Here is a 19,414-nt window from a genome sequence, read left to right on the forward strand (position 1 = left end):
GCCTCTTTTGGATACTTGAGTTTTTGACCTCAACATAAAACCAGACACATTAAATCGGTTAGAAGAAAAAGTGGAGAAGACCCTAGAACTCATTGGTACAGGAGACAACTTCCTGAACAGAACACCAACAGCATAGGCTCTAAGAGCAACAATCAATAAATGAGACTTCATGAAACTGAAAAGCTTCTGTAAAGCAAAGGCACTCTCATCAAAACAAAACAAAGGCCTACAGATTGGGAAATAATCTTCACCAACCCTCTATCTGACAGAGGGCTATTATCCGGTATATATAAAGAACTAAAGAAGTTGAAAAGCAACAAATCAAGTAATCCAATTAAAAAATGGGGAACGGAGATCTACAGAGAATTCTTGATAGAGGAATATCAAATGACAGAGAAACACTTCAAGAAATGCTCAACCAATGTCATTAGCCATCAGGGAAATGCAAATCAAAATGACCCTGAGATTTCACCTTACACCCATCAGAATGCCTGCAACTGCTTAGCCCTAGGGTCTTTTGACTTTGTTTCTGTTCTCTTCTTTATAAATAGTCACTTCATGAAATGCTGTGAGTGTGCCATCTGTTGTATGAGGGACTAGTATTGGATAAGTGTTTAAATTCTGGCTAAACTATGTGTCAGTAGAAATTGCTAACATTAAAGTTATAAGCTTACCCTCAACATTTTGTCATTTAGAGTTCCTTTCAAATAGGACTATTTAGATAAAGGAAGAACAGCAGAAGGGAGAATTAGGGAAAGGAGAGTGTAATGAATGGCAAATTTGACTAATGTGTGATTATATACCTGGATAGCATAAGGCAAACATTATTTTCTTCAATTTACTAAGTTTTTTTTAATGGAATGTGCTGTATCAGATTATAGGGAGTATTTATCATTAGAATCGTTCAAGAATAATACCAGGCTTTGTTTCCCCTTTAAGGATGAAAGGGTTTATACAGATGGGAGGTGAGAATAAATGAAATGTTATTTAACTTGATGTAAGAGAAAATAAATGTTATGAAATATTTTATTCCCAATTTCCCAGTTTGCCTCTGCAAAGTAAGCAGAAATCACAAACTGAGTAATGAGTAATGCCATGTAAATGGGGTCTCCTCTCCTTTTGAGCATCCTATGTGAGTGGCATACTAATAGGTACTCCAGGAGAAAGGTTATTAACACACAGGTGCTGTACCTCCCTTTCCAAACATGATCAGAACATCAACAGGGTCCTATTCTAGAGAATCCTTATGATTTCTTATAGCCCTTTCCTCCTACTCTTTCTCACTTCCTTTTTTTTGTCCAATATTGTCTAAACTATTGTCTCATTATATAAAGAGATTTATTTAGAGATTTGGGTAGGGGGCACTACTATATTTGAAAAGAAATGCAATATGCTTCATACAGTCTTATAAGAGAGAAAAGCAGGCAGATGTTGATATTGAGGTTTTTATTTACCTCAATATCTTTCTACATTTTAGAAATTCTCCTTTTATGGCCAGTGCATTCAAATTTATTCAACACCTCTTCCTTACGTTTTTTTAATCCATTCTTCAGCTTTCCTCATGGTTTTCAGATTCTGAAACCCCAACACTAAGCTACTTCTTTGTACCTGATTTCACTGCCTGTCCATTTTCTTGAATCTCTTTCTTAATGTCAAGGATATCACTTTTTGAGCAAAGGGAAATTCATACCGACTGTTATCTGCTTTGAAGTGAAAAAATAAGGAAAAGTTTGTGTCCTGTTTTTCCTTTGAGAAAACTGCAGCTATGATAATATTCAGGAAGAATTTGTATGAATGCACTATTGTAATAAAGACCATTGCACACTGAATAATTAAATAATGCTTAAAATAAAATAAAATAAAATGTATTATATTGTACACCTGACTACAGGAGGTGGCCACTTCAGGTTCCTTAACCTGCAGTGCTAGGAAGGTGGACAGCATTTTTTTCAAAGGATAAACCTGATGAAACAGGGTCAGATGAAAGGGGAGGAGGTCCTCCCCAATCAGTGGACTTGGAAAGGGGCACAAAGGAGATGAGGGAGGGATGGTTTAGGAGGGAATGAGGGAGTGGGATACAGCTGGGATACAGAGTTAATAAAATGTAACTAATAATAAAAAAAATTTAAAATAAAAAATAATATTGTTAAAACCCACAAGCTGATATATACAGATTCAGTATAATCCCTTTTCAACTGTCTTTTTAAAAAAAATCTTTATTAATTACACTTTATTCACTTTGTATCCCCCTGTGGTTCCCTCCCTCCTCCCATCCCAATCCCTCCCTTCCTCTTCTTTCTGCACTCTTGCCCCTCCTCAAGTCCACTGATAGGGGAGGTCTTCTTTTCCTTCCTTCTGATCCTAGTCAATTAGATCTCATCAGGAGTGGCTGTAATGTCTTCTTCTGTGGCCTGGTAATGCTGCTACCCCCTCAGGGGGAGGTAATTAAAGAGCAGGCCAATCAGTTCCTGTCAGCAACAGTCCCTGTTCCTATTACTATAGAACCTACTTGGATACTGAACTGCCTTGGGCTACATCTGTACAGGGGTCTTAGGTTATCTCCATGTATGGTCCTTGGTTGGAGTATCAGTCTCAGGAAAGACCCCTGTGATCATATTTTTTTGGTTCTGTTGCTCTCTTTGTGGAGTTCCTGTCCTCTCCTGATCTAACTTTTTTCCAATTCTTTCATAAGATTCCCTGCACTTTGCCCAAAGGTTGCCCATAAGCCTCAGCATCTGCATTGATAGTCTGCAGGGCAGAGCTTTTCAGAAGTCCTCTATGTTAGGCTCCTGACTTGTTCCCTCTTTTCTCCTTATTATGATGTCTATCTTCTTTGCCTTTCTGGATAGGGATTGAGCATTTTAGCAAGAGTCCTCCCTCTTGATTAGTTTCTTTAGGTGTACAGACAACATTTTTTACACAACTCTTACATTTACTTTTTTTTTTTCTTTAGAAACCCTTACATCCCTAAGCTATGGAGAAAGTAGAGCTTTCAAGCACCCATGACAACCATGGAGACATACCCTATTCACATGACTAAGGGAAACTGGGCTGGGACAAACAATTTATTGTAAGATTGTAATATTAGTCAATATATGTTTTACTATGTATAAGATACCTTGTTTGAGGAATTAGCAGCAGAAAAATAAAAGTATACACAGTATGTGAAATAGTTTAGTATTTGCTATGTTGATTGCTATGATAAAATAATTTCTATATAATAATGTGAATAGATATTTGCTGCTTTAAATTTTTATGGTATGGTCTTTTGATTTTAAGCTTACTAGAAATTTTCTTAGGAAATGGTCCTAAATATTGACTTAACTAGAAGTTTGCCAAGTCTGGGAGTTCTGTGCTTACCTAAGTTAAACACGATATATCATGTTACATTATTTCCATTTTATATGCACTACAACATGGCAGTTAGAATTTCAGTTGTGAGAACATACTCATATCATTTTCAACTAATTTGGTTATGTGCTTCTTAATTCACAGGTAGGAATATTGAACTAACTATCCACAATATTTTAAAAAGCACCTCAAATGATCTATTGATTAGAATGGGTATTTTTGCAGATCCTCCCCCAAAAAAGAATTTTTGAAATTATGGACTGTTTGCATGTACATCATATACACAGTGGTTTATTAAATATATAAAATGGTTTACTAAATAAGATACCAGTGTCTGTTACATGTATAATGATCAGGAAACATTAGTTTTTAAAACTTAACTTTAATTTAATTACTTATTATGTAAGAAAGTAATGTGGATACAGTGATTTAAATATGGGGTAGAATAGGTTCTTCTGTCTGTCTGTCTGGTCTTTCTAAAAAAGCTCACCCGTATTCGTAGTATGCACCAGTGTTTATAATATTCATAGGACTTGTGTATTTGGTAATTGGTTACCTGAGTATCACCATTTAACACTTCAAGGAAGAAAGATTATGGTTTATTTTTTTGCAGGAGTCAGTGTACTTCTCAGATTTTTATATAAATGAATCTCGATTTTAGTTTTTTATATACAGTTATCAGTGAACTTACAATGATCATTGAAATAAATATATCTTCAGCATATAATGATTTATCATCAAAACAACAATTCATATAAAATTTTAAATATTGGAGTTCTTGGTCTTAAACAGGGAACATTAAGGAAGAGGAGGCAGAAAAAAAATCTCAGAACCAAAGGATAACATGTTTTATTGGAAAAAAAAAGTCTCCTGGACATGAAGGGGTTTCTGCTTTACTCAGTGACTCAATGCAACTGGAGTCACATGGTTATGTGCATTGATTTTCATCGTGGATGGGGGAGGGTAAATGAAACACAATCTGCCTCTGAGTTGGCAGTTTGTTTTGTTGGGGGGAAGAGAATGTCACTTTCTTCAGTGGTGTACCACTTGTGAGTTTCCCATGTTTCAGTAATAAACTTCATATTCAAACTTATCTAATCATCCCTAATTAAATCCACTTGGACACATATTCTCTCTCTCTCTCTCTCCCTCTCTCTCTCTCTCTCTCTCTCTCTCTCTCTCTCTCTGCAAGTCAGAAGAGAAATTCATGAGAAGAAGAATGTTAACATTGGAGGACGAGAGGGGAATAGGGTTATATATGATAAAATTGCACAAATATGTATATGAAACTGTCAAAGAATAAATAAATTAATTACACTTTAAATTAAAAAACAAAAGGCTTAAGACTTCTACTTCTGCCTAAGGTAGGATGACAAGACCCATATTCAACTTTTTACTTGAAATATTATCTGACAAAACTAGCAACCATGTGTAAGTAACCATTTATGCCCAAAGAATGGAAAATGAGAGCTGAGCAACATAATGATTGTAGATATTTTGTAAGAGTTGCTAAGGAGCTCTTTTACTCAAAGAGGTAACAAAAAGAAAATAACTGGAACTAAATGTTTAAGGGAGACTAGGAAAGCAAAAAATAAATGGACTATCTGCTAAAGAAAAAAGATTTGGATGAACACATATTAACAGAGTGTGTTATAATATTCTATAGAATATGTACTTATGAACATACAATTCTTTGCCTGGAAAGGAAACAAGCTAACAGGTTTAGAATGTACATGATGTAGTTCAGAAAAAATCTGTACACCTAAAGAAGCTAAGGAAGAAGGAGGACCCTGAGTAAGATGCTCAGTCCTTATTCAGAAAGGCAAACAGGGTAGACATTGGAAGATGGAGAAAACAGGGAACAAGACAGGAGCCTGCCACACAGGGCCTCTTGAAAGACTCTACCCAGCAGGATATCAAAACAGATGAGGAGACTCATAGCCAAACTTTGGGCACAGTGCAGGGCATATTATCAAAACAGGGGAGATAGAAAGACCTGGAAGGGTCTGGAGCTCTACAAGGAGGGCAACAGAACCAAAAATCTGGACACAGGATTTTTTTTGTGAGACTGATACTCCAAACAAGGACCATGCATGGAGATAACCTAGAACCCCTGCACAGATGTAGCCCATGGGAGCTCAGTGCCCAAGAGTTTTTCTAGTAAGGAGATCAGTGAGTATCTCTGAAATAAACCCAGTGGCTGGCTTTTTGATCACCTCACTGGTGAGGGGTGAGCAGCCTTACCAGGCCACAGAGAAAGACTCTGAAAAACAGTCCTGATAAGACCTGATAAGCTAGGGTCAGATGGAAGGGAAGGAGGACCTCCACTATCAGTGGGCTGGGGGACGGGTATAGGAAAAGAAGAGGGAGGGAGGGTGGTATGGGGAAGGTATGAGGGAGGGGACAACAGCTGGGATACAAAGTGAATAGAAGACAGGATTTATATAGAATATTGGGTGTGGGGGGTGAGCACTTTCCAGGCTCTGTTGGGATTGGAAGAATTATGTGGTCTGATTTGGGGGCAAGGTCAGGTATTTGTGGAATATTTCTTCTATAGGATGGGGCCTGGCGCCAGGGACTTGAAATATCAGTTACAGAATTTAGGGGATGATCTTTATGGCAGTTATAGAAGTCTTGGGGCAGGAGCAGGTCATTGGAGTTTCTCAGGGGAGGCATCTAGCCATTTAGGCTCCTTAGGTGCAAGGCCTGGATATTGTAGCTCCTCAGTGGTGATGCCTAGCCATTAGAGTTCTTCAAGAACAAGGTCTGGAGTTTGGAGCTCCTCAAAGACAGGATGGGTTTCTGCATATTTGCATGCCTCAAGAGCTCAGGCCTGGTCTCTAGTATAGTCTGGGGGTGGAGTTTAGTGGCTGGAAGTGTCCAGGGGCAGGATATATTCATTTTTATTTTTTTAATATTAGTTAGTTTGTTAACTTTGTATTCCTGCTGTATCCCACTTTCTTTTTTCCTCCCAATCCCACCCTCCCATCCTCATATCCTCCCTGCCCCTTTCCAAGTCCACTGATTGGGGAGGACTTCCTCCCCTTTCATCTGAACCTCTTTTATCAGGTATCTTCAGGAATGGCTGCAAAGTCCTCCTCTGTGGCCTAGCAGGACTGCTCTTCCCTTGCGGGGTGGGAAGGTCAAAGAGCCTGCCATTGAGTTCCTGTCAGAAATAGTCCTTGTTCCCCTTACTATGGGAAACCAATTGGTTACTGAGCTTCCAAGGGCTTCATCTGAGCAGAGGTTATAGGTTATATCAATACATGGTCCTTGGTGGAGTGTCAGTCTCAGAAAAGACCCCTGTGCCCAGATATATTCGGTCCTTGTGGAGCTCCTATCCTTTATAAGTCATACTAATTCCCCTTCTGCCGAAGTGTTGGTTATGAGTCTTAGTATATGTTTTGAAACAATGCTAGGTAGAGTCTTTCAGATGCCTTCTTGAGTAGACTCCTGTCATATGTCCAATACACATCTCATTTGTCTTTCTAAGTGAGGATTGATCACCTTTTTTTTCCATATATTTTATTTTATTTTATTTTATTTTAATTTTTTTTTCTTATCAGTTACATTTTATTAACTGTATCCCAGCCGTGTCCCGATCCCTCATTCCCTCCCAGTCCCACCCTCCCTCACTTATCTCCACCGTGCCCCTTTCCAAGTCCACTGATAGTGGGGGGGGGGAACCTCCTCCCCATTCATCTGATCCTGTTTTATCAGGTATCTTCAGGACTGGCTGCAAAGCCCTCCTCTGTGGCCTAACAGGACTGCTCCTCCCTTGGGGGATGGAGAGGCCAAAGAGCCAGTCATTGAGTTCCTGTTAGAAATAGTCCTTGTTCCCCTCACTTTGGGAAACCAATTGGTAACTGGGCTACCACAGGCTACATCTGAGTGGAGGTTCTAGGTTATATCTGTACATGATCCTTGGTTGAATGTCAGTCTCAGAAAAGACCCTGTGCCCAGATATATTTGGTCCTTGTGGAGCTCCTATCCTTTCCCCATCAGACTAACTCTCCTTTTTGATTGCTGAGTAGTATTCCATTTTGTAAAAATACCACAATTTCTGTATCCATTCCTCCATTGAGAGACATCTGGGTTGTTTCCAGGTTCTGGCTATTACAAATAAAGCTGCTACAAACATGGTTGAGCAAATGTCCTTGTGTGTTTGAACAAATTTTGGGTATATACCCAGAAGTGGTATAGCTGGGTCTTGAGGAACCACTATTCCTAATTGTCTGAGAAAGCACCAGATTGACTTCCAAAGTGGTTGTACCAGTTTACATTCCCACCAGCAATGGAGGAGTGCTCCCCTTTCTCCATAATCACTCCAGTATGTATTGTCACTTGAGTTTTTCATCTTGGCAATTCTGATGGATGAAAGGTGAACTCTCAGGGTTGTTTTGATTTGCATTTCCCTAATGGTCAATGAGGTTGACCATTTCTTTAAGTGTTTCTTGGCCATTTGATATTCCTCTACAGAGAATTCTCTGTTTAGCTCTGTTCCCCATTTTTTAATTGGATTACTTGGTTTGTTGCTTTTCAGCTTCATTAGTTCTTTACATATACTGGATATTAGCCCTCTTTCAGATAAAGGGTTGGTAAAGATTCTTTCCCAATCTGTAGGCATTTGTTTTGTTTTGATAACGGTATCCTTTGCTTTATAGAAGCTTTTCAGTTTCATGAGGTCCCATTTATTGATTTTTGCTCTTAGAGCCTGTGTTGTTGGTGTTCTGTTCAGGAAGTTGTCTCCTTTGCCAATGAGTTCTAGGGTCTTCCCTACTTTTTCTTCTAACCGATTTAGAGTATCTGGTTTTATGTATCTTGTGTATGGTTTTATGTTCATATTTCTGCATGTAGACATCCAGTTGGACCAGCACCACTTGTTGAAGATGCTGTCTTTCTTCCAATAAATGGTTTTGGCTTCTTTGTCAAAAAGCAAGTTATTTCTGGGACTTCTATTCAGTTCCATTGATCATCCTTTCTGTTTAGATGCCAATACCTTGCAGTTTTTACTAATACTGTTCTGTAATACAGCTTGAGATTGGGATGGAGATACTTCCAGATGATCTATTGCTGTACAGGATCGTTTTGGAGATTCTGGGTTTTTTGTTTCTCCATATGAAGGTGAGAATCTTTTTTTCAAGATCTGTATAGAACTGAGTTGGTATTTTGATAGCAATTGCATTGAATCTGTAGATTTCTTTCAGCAGGATGGCCATTTTCACTATGTTAATCTTACCAATCCATAAGCACGGGAGATCTTTCCATCTTCTGATATCTTCTTAACTTCTTTCTTCAGAGACTTGAAGTTTTTCTCAAACTGGTCTTTCACTTGCTTGGTTAATGTCACCACAAGGTAATTTATGTGATTAGTGGCTATTGTGAAGGTTGTTGTTTCACTTATTCCTTTCCCGGCCCATTTTTCTTTGGTATACAGGAGGGCTTCTGATTTTTTTTGAGTTGATTTTGTATCCTGCCACTATGCTGAAGGTATTTATCAGCTAGAGTAGTTCTCTGGTTGAATTTTTGGGGTCGCTCATATATACTATCATATCATCTGCGAATAGTGACACTTTGACCTCTTCCTTTCCGATTTGTATCCCTTGATCTCCTTTAATTGTCTTGTTGCTCTGGTTAGGACTTCAAGTACTATGTTGAAGAGATATAGAGAGAGTGAGCAGCCTTGTCTTGTCCCTGATTTCAGTGGGATTGACTTAAGTTTCTCTCCATTGAGTATGATGTTGGCTATAGGCTTGTATATTGCCTTTACTCTGTTTAGGTATGTGCCTTGTATCCCTGTTTTTGGTGTTCTGTTCAGGAAGTTATTTCCTGTGCCAATGAGTTCAAGGCTGTTCCCCACTTTTTCTTCTAACCGATTTAGAATATTTTGCTTGATGTTGAGGTCTTTGATCCACTTGGACTTTAGTTTTGTGCAGGGTGATAAGTATGGATCTATTTGCATTTTTCTACATGTAGATATCCAGTTAGCTCAGCACCATTTGTTGAGGATGCTATCTTTTTTCCATTGTATGGTTTTAGCATCTTTGTCAAACATCAGTTGTACATAATTGTCTGTGTTTTTTTCTGGGTATCCTGTTCGGATCCATTGATCTATCATTCTGTTTCTATGCCAGTACCATGCAGTTTTTATTACTGTTGCTCTATAGTACAGCTTAAGATCTGGGATTGAGATTCCTCCAGAAGATCTTTTATTGTAGAGGATTGTTTTAGCAATTCTGGGTTTCTTGTTATTCCATATGAAGGTGAGAATTTTTCTTTCCAGGTCTGTAAAAAATTGTGTTGGTAATTTGATGGAAATTGCATTGAATCTGTTGATTGCTTTTGGCAAGATGGTCATTATTCCTATGTTAATCCTGCCAAACCATGAACATGGGAGATCTTTCCATCTTCTGATATCTTCTTCTAATTCTTTCTTCAGAGACTAGAAATTTTTTTCATACAATTCTTTGACTTGCTTGGTTAGGGTTATACCAAATTAGGATAACAGAAAGAAGGAGAGGGGGACCTCTCTATCAGTGGACTTGGGGAAGGGCATGCGTGAAGAAGGGCGAGGGAAGGTGGGATTGAGAGGGGAGGAGGGAGGTGCTTATGGTGGGATGCAAAGTGAATAAAGTGTAATTACTAAAATTTAAAAATTAAGTAATTACAAAAGAAAACAAACAAAAAGAATATATATTGCCATGCAGTAAATATCTCATGAATGCTTTCTATCATCATTTTAAAGCATCAACTTTCAGATATAATCATATGATTGTTACTGCATTTTCAGAAGACTTTTTGCCACTTGGTTTAATTGTGTTATATTTCTTAGGATGCTTTATGTGTTAATTGAAGTCCTATGTTAAAGCACAGGCACTTGATAAGAGGCAGATAATAGGAAACATGTCCGGGGAGCATTAAGTGCTTAATTCTTCCAGAACACTATTGGCTCTATGAAACTTTTCTTAGAGCAGATGGTCAGCAATAAATCTGACCTTTAGGAATAGAAAAATCTGGATTCATGAAGAAAGTATATTGCCAGTCCTGAAATCATCCTTTAATAATTTTATGGTTAAGTTGCTTGATTTTGTGTTAGATTAATGATGTGTGGAGACATATAACATTGACTATAGTGTTTTGAATCCCAGCTAAAAAGGATAGACAAATCTTTGTTTAGTTTATTCTCTTGGAGGGATCAGTTAATGGTCAATTCCCTTGTATTTGCTGATTCTATAAATGCATTAGACACCACAACACTGAATGTTGTATTTCCTTTAAAAGCAATGATTATGGCTTCCACAATAATATTTTATATCCACTTGGGCAACAACCTCAGGAATCTATTATATAGTTTTTCCCATTTTATATATGATGAAATGGGCACTTTTGATGTAAATAACTTGTGATGATCAGTTCATGTAAATGATAAAACCAATACTTTAGTCTTAATCTGCTAAATTGAGAGAAGATAATCTTTTAATTGTGACACTTATAGATTCTTTCAACTAACACAATACACAGGTCTTTGTAAAGACCTGTGCTCAAAGGAATTTAAACAAATAGAAAGCAATCCTTACTTTGATAATTTGACTAAGGAAAAAGAAAGATGTAACAGAAGCTATTATATGTAAAATTAAAGTGCTTGTTTTGTTACTGTAATTGTCCATAAAGTTCATACAGAAAACATAGTATAAGTTTGGTGTACTAGAAATGATTATGAGATTTGAGATAATCAGGGAACCTGATGAAAGGTGCCAAGCAATAACAGCAGTAGCAAAAGTAGTAAGCACACATTAAACATATTTTCTTTAGAGAGTGAAGGAAGGAAAGGAAGCAATAACTGAAGAGAGGACAGATAGAGGTAAGGTGTCAATGATGTTCCAAGAAGTAGGAGATGTGGTTTGAAAGACAAGTAAGGTGAGAAAATGGGAAAAGCATCAGGAAAATCAAAATGACAAAGGTGTAAAATGAAGTGGAAGAAGCAAAACAAGAGAGGTATAAGAGTCCTGGGAATTGACATATTATATTCATCACACATGAAACATTTAAGCAAGTGAAAATTTTGGCAAATAATTGTTTCCTATTAGCCATGAAGTAACTTTAAGCAAAAGAAAATTTAATAGTTCATACTGATAAGGAGCTATATAAGAAAGAATTTTGCAATGAAACAGGGAATTAATTTTCTGCTCTTACACTCTCAATGTATTTTCAATATCTAAAAGAGTTGATATCAAAAGTTTTCAAATCTGGCCTCAGTAACTAAACCACACATAGACCCAGCAAAGAAAGAGACTTTCAGAACAACCTCTATTATGAAAATTGGCTATTAGTCCTCTGTCAGATAAAGGGTTAGTGAAGATTCTTTCCCAATCTGTAGGCAGTCGTTTTGTTTTGATGACGGTATCCTTTGCTTTACAGAAACTTTTCAGTTTCATGAGGTCCCATTTATTGATTGTTGCTCTTAGAGCCTGTGCTGTTGGTGTTCTGTTCAGGAAGTTGTCTCCTGTGCCAATGAGTTCTAGGCTGTTCCCCATTTTTTTTTCCAATTGATTTAGGGTATCTGGTTTTATGTTGAGGTCCTTCATCCACTTTGACTTTAGTTTTGTGCAGGGTGATAAATATGGATCTATTTTCATTTTTGAGACTGACATTCAACCAAGGACCATGTATGGATATAACCTAGAACCTCCACTCAGATGTAGCCTGTGGTAGCTCAGTAACCAATTGGTTTCCCAAAGTGAGGGGAACAGGGACTATTTCTAACAGGAACTCAATGACTGGCTCTTTGGTCTCCCCACCCCCGAAGGGAGGAGCAGTCCTGTTAGGCCACAGAGGAGGGCTTTGCAGCCAGTCCTGAAGATACCTGATAAAACAGGATCAGATGAATGGGGAGGAGGTCCCCCCTATCAGTGGACTTGGAAAGGGGCACGGTGGAGATGAGGGAGGGAGGGAGGGACTGGGAGGGAATGAGGGATCGGGACATGGCTGGGATACAGAGTTAATAAAATGTAACTGATAAAAAAAAAATAAAAAATAAAAAAAATAAAAAAAATAAAAAAGAAAAAAAAAGAAAATTGGCACAAAAATACTCAATAAAATACTCAGAAACTGAATCCAAGAACACATCCAAGACATCATCCACCATGACCAAGTAGACTTCATCCCACGCATGCAGGGCTGGATCAATGTATGGCAATACATCAATGAAATCCAACATATAAACACAGTGAAATAAAAAATTAAAAAAAAAAAGATCATCTACTTAGCTACCAAAAAAGCATTTGACAAAATCCAAAACCGATTCAAGATGAAAAGTCTTGGAGAGATGAGAGATACAAGGCACACACCTAAACATACTAAAGGCAACATCCAACAAGCATATAGCCAACATAAAATTAAATGAAGAGAAAACTAAATCAATTCCACTTAATTCTGGACAAGACAAGGATGCCCACTCACTTCTCTGTCCCCTCAATGTAGTACTTGAAATCCCAGGTAGAGCAATATGACAACTAAAGGAAATCAAGGGAGTACAAGTTGAAAAGGAAGAAATCAAAGTATCACTGTTCACAGATGATTTGATAGTATGCATAAGGGAACCCAAAAATTCTACCAGAGAACACCTGATAAACACCTTCAGCAAAATGGCTGGATAAAAAATTAATTAAAAAAATCAGTAGCCTTCGTGTATACAAAAGACAAAAGGGCCCAGAAAGAAATAAGCGAAACTACACCCTTCACAATAACCACAAAATACATAAGGTACCTTGTTGTGATTCTAACCAAGCAAATAACAGACCTGTTTGAAAAAAACTTCAAGTCTCTGAAAAAAGAAACTGAAGAAGATATCAGAGGACTGAAAGATCTCCCATGCTCATGGATTGATAGGATTAACATAGTGAAAACTGGCCATCCTGCCAAAGGCAATTTACAGATTCAGTGCAATTCCCATCAAAATATCATCACATTCTTTACTAATCTTGAAAGAACAATTCTCAATTTGATTTGGAAAAACAAACAAGTAAAATCCTAGAATATCTAAAACAATCCTCTACAATAAAAGATCTTCTGGAGTTATTATTCTCCATCCAGGTCTCAAGCTGTACTATAGAGTAAGAGTAATAAAAACTGCATGGTATTTGCATAGAAACAATCTTGTGAAACAATGGAATAAAATAGAAGACACAGAAATAAACCCACACAGCTGTGGAAACAAATTTTGACAAAGAAGCAAAAAACATACAATGGAAAAAAAGACCCCATCTTCAACAAATGGTGCTAGTCTAACGGGATGTCTACATGTAGAAAAATGCAAATAGAACCATAGTCATCACCCTGCACAAAACTAAAGTACAAGTGGATCAAAGACCTCACCATTAAACCTGACACACTAAATCTGTTAAAAGAAAAAGCGGGGAAGAGCCTTGAACTCATTGGCAAAGGAGAAAGTGTTTTGAACAGAACATCAACAGCTCAGGCTCTAAAAATCAACAATTAATAAATGGACCTCATGAAATTCAAAAGCTTCTGTAAATCAAAGAGCACTGGCAACAGGACAAAAGGACAGCCTACGGACTGCAAAAAGATCTTCATCAACCCAATAGCTGACAGAAGGCTAATATCAAAAATATATAAAGAACTCAAGAAATTAAACTCCAACAAATGAAATAACTCAATTTAAAATTGGGATACAGAACTAAACAGAGAATTCTCATCAAAGGAATATTGAATGGCAGAGAAAGATTTAAAGAAATGTTCAACCTTTGTCATCAGGGAAATGCAAATCAAAATGACTCTGAGATTCCATCTTACACCCATCATAATGGCATGTTGTCCAGGATGTAGAGAAAGGATAGCTCTCTTCCATTATTCTTGGGAGTGCAAACTTGGACAACCACTTTGGAAATCAGTCCAGTGTTTTCTCAGACAATTGTGAATAGTTCTACATAAAGATCTAGCTATACCACTTCTGTACTTATACTGAAAAGATGCTCCACCATAAAATTTCTTTTTTTTCTGCCTTTTTGTTCAATGGAGTCATATTTTTTCTTTATTTTTATATTTTTAATTAACTTATATTTTATAAATTAGTTTATCCACTCTGTATCCCAGCTATACCCCCCTTCCTCATGTCCTCCTAGTCCCACCCTCCCACCCTCATATCCTCCCATGCCCCTCCCCAAGTCCACTGAAAATGGATGTGGTTCTCCAGTTCTATCTGACACTTTCCTATCAGGTCTCATCAGGACTGGCTGCATTGTCTTCCTCTGTGGCCTGATATGGCTGCTCCCCCATCAGAGGGAGGTGATCAAAGAGCCATCCAGTGATTTCATGTCAGAGACAGCCCTGTTCCCCTTATTAGGACACCCACTTAGAGACTGAGCTCAGTCTCAGAAAATACCCCTGTGCCTAGATTTATTGGTTCTGTTGTTTTCCTTGTGGAGCTCCTGTCTTCTCCAGGTCTTTCTGTCTCCTCCTTCTTTCATAAGTTTCCCTGCACTCTTCCCAACTTTTGGCTATGAGTCTCACCATCTGCTTTGATACCTTGCTGGGTAGGGTCTTTCAAAGGCCCTTTGTGGTAAGCTCTTGTCCTGTTCCCTGTTTTCTCCCTCTTCTGATGTCTATGCCTTCCCATGTCTCTCCCTCTTCCATTTGCCTTTCTGAGTGAGGATTGATCATCTTACCCAGAGTCCTTCTTCTTGCTTATCTTCTTTAGCTGTACATATTTTAGTATGTTTATCCTATATTATATCTAATATCTACTTATAAGTGAGTATAAACCATGTGTGTCTTTCTGTTTCTGGTACACCTCACTCAGGATGATCTTTTCTAATTCCCACCATTTTCCTGCAAATTTCACGATTTACTTGTTTTAGCCAGAATCTAGAAACAAACTAGATGTCCCTCATCTGAGAGTGGATATAGGAAATTTTGGCACATCTAGACAATAGAATACTACTCAGCTATTAAAAACAAGGAAATCATGAAATTTACAGGCAAATGGTTGAAACTACAAAAAGTCATCCTGAGTGAGGTCTCAGAAAATGAGAAAGACACCACATGGTACATACTCATGTATAAGCATATTTTAGACATATAATATAGAATAACCATACTAAAATCCACAGACCTAAAGAAACCAAATAACAATAGGTCCCTAGGGAGGATGCTAAACTCACATTTAGCAGTGCAAACAGATTAGACACCTCAGCAGTGGAAAAGAGGAAATAGCATGGAAACCTAATATAGATGTCCTCTGAAAGTCTCCATCCAGCAGGGGATCAAAGCAGATGCTAAGTCTCATAGCCAAACTTTTGACTGAGTGCAGGAACTCTTAGGAAAAAGTGGGGTAACAGAAGGACTTAGAGCAGACAGGAGCTCTATAACAAGACCAACAGAGCCAACAAAAATGGTCCCAGAGGGATCCTGCAAAGAGTGATGTAGCAACCAACCACCATGTATGGAGAGGAACTAGACCACCTTTTCAGATGTAGCCCATATGCAACTCAGTAAGGGGACTAGGGGGCTATCTCTGACATGATCACTATTATCTACTCTTTGATCACTTCCCCTTGGTGGGAAGGTCTTGCCAGGCCACAGAGAAAGAGGTTCCGGGCAGTCCTGATGAGACTTGATAGGGTAGGATCAGATAATAGGGAAGGAGGACTCCCCCTTTACTTTGGGCAAGGGGAAGGGGAATAGAGAAGAAGAGGGAGACAATTTGGGATTGGAGGGAGATAAGGGAAGGAGCTACAGTCAGGTTATAAAGTGAATAAATTGGAAAAAGTTTTTAAAAATTGGCTAGGTTGTTTATCCTATATTATATGGCTAGTAAGTGGATACTAGTCATATAATATAGTATGAACATACTAAAATCTACAGTTCTAAAGAAGCAAAACAGCAAGGAGGATGCTAGGGAAGAGGCTGAAACCTCATTCAGAAGGGCAAACAGGATAGAAATCAGAATTTTGAGAAGACAATAAACAGGACAGGAGGCTTCCATAGGGGACCTCTAAAAAACTCTGCCCATCAGGGTATCGAAGGGAATACTGAGACTCACAGTCAAACTTTGGGCAGAGTGCAGGGGGAAGGGGGAGATAGAAAGAACTGGAGGGGACAGAATCTCCACAAGGAGACCAACAGAAGCAAAAATCCTGGGCCTATGGGTCCTGCAGAGCCCAATATTCTGACCAAGTGTCATGCATGGAGAGGACTGAGATCTCCTGTTCAAAGGATGCTCATAGGCTGCTTAGTTTTCAAGTAGGTTTCCTAGTCAGGTGATTGGGGCTTTTCATACAACTCAGTGGCAGGGTTTTTGAAAACCTCTCCCTGTGGGGTGCATCCTTCCTTGCCAGGCCACAAAGAAATATGATGCAGCCGGCATTGGTGAGACCTGATAGACTAGGGTTAGATAGAAGAGGAGGTCTTCTCCTGTCTTTGGACTAGAGAAGGTGCATAGTGGGAGAAGAGGAAAGACAGGAGAGGGGACTATACCCGGGATACAATGCGAATAAATTTTAATAAATAATAATTAAATAATTAAAAATAAAGTAAATCCTCATTTAAAAATAATGGGCTAGGGATCTAAACAGAGAGTTTCCAATAGAAGAAATTTTAATAATTGCTAAGAAATTTTTAAAAAGTTCATCACCTCTACATGCATGCCACTCCCCAATTCCACTGATAGGGGAGGTTCTCCTCTCCTTTCTGATCTTAGTCCATCAGTTCACATCAAAAGTGGCTGCATTGTCCTCTACTATGGCCTGGTAAGGCTGCTCAACCCTCAGGAGGAGGTGACTAAAGCATTAGCCATGAGTCATACGGTGCAGACTGCTCAGACCCTGAATAATCTTTTAGCCAATGTAGCTCATGCCTTAGATGTACAAAAAGGAATTAATGCTCAACTAAAAGGAGGCTTGATGGTGTTCAATCAGAGGATTGACCTCGTGCAGGAGCAAATTGATACCCTATGGCGAATCACTCAACTTGGCTGTCAATGAAAGTATGCTGGACTTTGTGTCACTAGCATACAACATGAGAATTTTTCCTGTGCTGCAAATCTGTCTAAACAATTGTCAAGCTATATTTTAGGTAATTGGACTGGAGAATTCGATACTACGATGGAGCAGCTGAGAGTGGCCATTGTCACAGTAAATTCTACCAGAGTGGACACAGGACTAGCCACAGGATTATCAACATGGATTGCTGCAGCCATGAATCATCTGAAGGAATGGGCGGGCATGGGAGCGTTAGCAGGCCTTCTGGTGTTGGTCTCCTTGGTTTGCCTGTGGTATATATGCAAGATTAGAGTCTCACAACAGTGTGATGCAGCCATGATCATTCAGGCCTTTACAGCCATTGAAGCAGGACATTCTCCCCAAGCATGGTTGGATACCATAAAAAGCTAAAATGATACGCTCAGGATGCGAGGCTAAGCACTGCACTCAGGGTCAGCCGCTTTGGACCCAGAGAAGAGCATGTCTGATTGCATGCGGGTTGATGCCCCAGGTCCCGCCTCTGAGAAAAAGGTATCAGACGGGTCTGATGCTCTTTGGGTGGATGACACCTAAATGAACATCTGTACAAAGTCCCAATTTATTTCTAAAATCCGCCTGCCACATAATAATCAAAACAGTAAGTATACAGAACAAAGAAAAAATACTAAAAGCTGCAAGGGAAAAGGCCAAAAGTAACATATAATGGCAAACCGATTAGAATCACACCTGACTTTTCAACAGAGACTATGAAAGCCAGAAGGGCTTGGACGGATATCATGCAGACCCTAAGAGAAAACAGTTGTCAGCCCAGGCTACTATACCCTCCCTGCAAAGCTCTCAGTCCTCATTGATGGAGAAAACAAGATATTCAATGACAAAAACAAATTTCAACAATACCTACAAACAAATCCAGCATTACAGAAGACACTAGAAGAGAAAATACAACCCAGGAAAACTAGCTACATTCAAGAAAACACAGGAAATAAATATCCTCACTTCAGTAAAACAAAAAGCAACCAAGCACACAACCTAATGACCACAGCCAATATCAAAATCAAGGGATCTAACAGCCACTGGTCATTAATCTCTCTCAACATCAATGGACTCAACTCTCCAATAAAAAGAAATAGTTTAACAGAATGGATACATAAACTAAACCCAGCAATCTGTTGCACACAAGAAACACACCTAAGGCACAAAGATAGACATTACCTGAGGGTAAAGGGTTGGAAGACGACTTTCCAGGCAAACGGACCTAAGGAGCAAGCAGGAGTAGCCATTCTAATATCTGATAAAATAGACTTTCAACCAAAATTAATAAAAAGAGATGGGGAAGGACACTTCATACTCATCAAGGGAAAATTCCACCAGGAAGACATCACAATCCTGAACATCTATGCCCCAAATACAAGGGCACCCACTTTGTGAAAGAAACATTGATAAAATTTAAAGCACATATAGATCCCCACACATTAATAGTAGGAGACTTCAACACCCCACTCTCAACAAAGGACAGGTCAACAAAACAGAAATTAAACAAAGAAACAATGTCTCTGACAGAGGTCATGAATCAAATGGGCCTAACAGACATTTACAGAACTTTACACCCAAACACAAAAGAATTTACCTTCTTCTCAGCACCTCATGGAACCTTCTCCAAAATAGACCATATAGTGGGTCACAAAGCAAGCCTCAACAGATACAAGAAGATTAAAATAATCCCTTGTATCTTGACTGGTCACCATGGAATAAAGCTGGACCTCAACAATAACAGAAATAGCAAAAAGCCTACACACACATGGAAACTGAACAACTTGTTACTAAATGACAGCTGGGTCAGGGAAGAAATAAAGAAAGAAATTAAAGTCTTTCTAGAAATCAATGAAAATGAAGACACAACACACCGAAACTTATGGGACAAAATGAAAGCAGTGCTAAGAGGAAAGTTCATAGCACTAAGTGCCTTCAAGAAGAAATTCGAGACAGCTCATTCAAGCACCTTAATGGCTCACTTAAAAACCCTAGAAAAATAAGAAGCAGACACACCAAGAAGGAGTAGACGGCTG

This window comes from Meriones unguiculatus, chromosome X, assembly GCF_030254825.1.
Source record: "Meriones unguiculatus strain TT.TT164.6M chromosome X, Bangor_MerUng_6.1, whole genome shotgun sequence".
Lineage (NCBI taxonomy): Eukaryota > Metazoa > Chordata > Mammalia > Rodentia > Muridae > Meriones > Meriones unguiculatus.